Consider the following 905-nt stretch of genomic DNA (forward strand, 5'->3'; position numbering starts at 1 on the left):
AAAGATGTGAAAGTCTGGTTTCGTAAAGATTAAAGCCTTGGAAACCCTATGGGGGCAATTCTACTCTGTCCTATAGGGTTTTTTGTTTTTGTTTAGTTTAGTTTTTATTTTTATTTTTTTTTGAAGGATTGGAAGGAGGAGCTGATCCACAAATGGAAATTTCTTAGCTGGTATATCTTCAGTAATTTAGTCTCCTTTACAGATTATTTATCATACTGAGCACTTTACAGGTGTTCAGAAAATGTGGAATTATTTTATTCACCTAGATCAATTTAAGTGGAGAGAAAAAATATAAACTGTGAACTGAATATTCCATACCTGGGGCGTGGGAGGAAGTAGCTAACTGCTGTGGGAGGCTTACATACTATCAGAAAAAGACTCATTCAAAACATTTTATTATTCGTTCAATAACTCAATGAGTACCCTTAGGGGCAGCAATGGAATAGTTGCCCCAGTGGGCTAGTGACTCAATCGTTTTTAATTAACAAATCAGTCAAATCAGACAAATAATGGATTTCACCTGATAAGGTTTGCTGAATTAATCATGTTTCTAACAAATCTGCCTTGGTATCATTTAAAGACCATTATTAAAGATACTTTCCTATAGGAATTTAGAACCTATAGGGATCTGAATATGAAAATAGATTTAATTGGAAACTGATTGCTGATGGAATGGACCTTCTTGGCCTGTGTATCTAGGAGACGACGTGGCCTCATTAAAAGAGTATGGACTTTGGAACTAAACAGGCGTAGGTTAGAATGTCAGCCCTCCACTGGTGTTCTGTGTAGCTTTAGATAAGTTATTTGATCTATCTGAGCTGTTTCCATATCTACAGGAGGGAAGAAAATAATACACAAGGGTGTTTTGAGTTTAAATGAGCTAATGTGTATAAGGTGTCCAGGAG

Source organism: Trichechus manatus, unplaced genomic scaffold (genome assembly GCF_000243295.1).
Source record: "Trichechus manatus latirostris isolate Lorelei unplaced genomic scaffold, TriManLat1.0 scaffold00074, whole genome shotgun sequence".
NCBI lineage: Eukaryota > Metazoa > Chordata > Mammalia > Sirenia > Trichechidae > Trichechus > Trichechus manatus.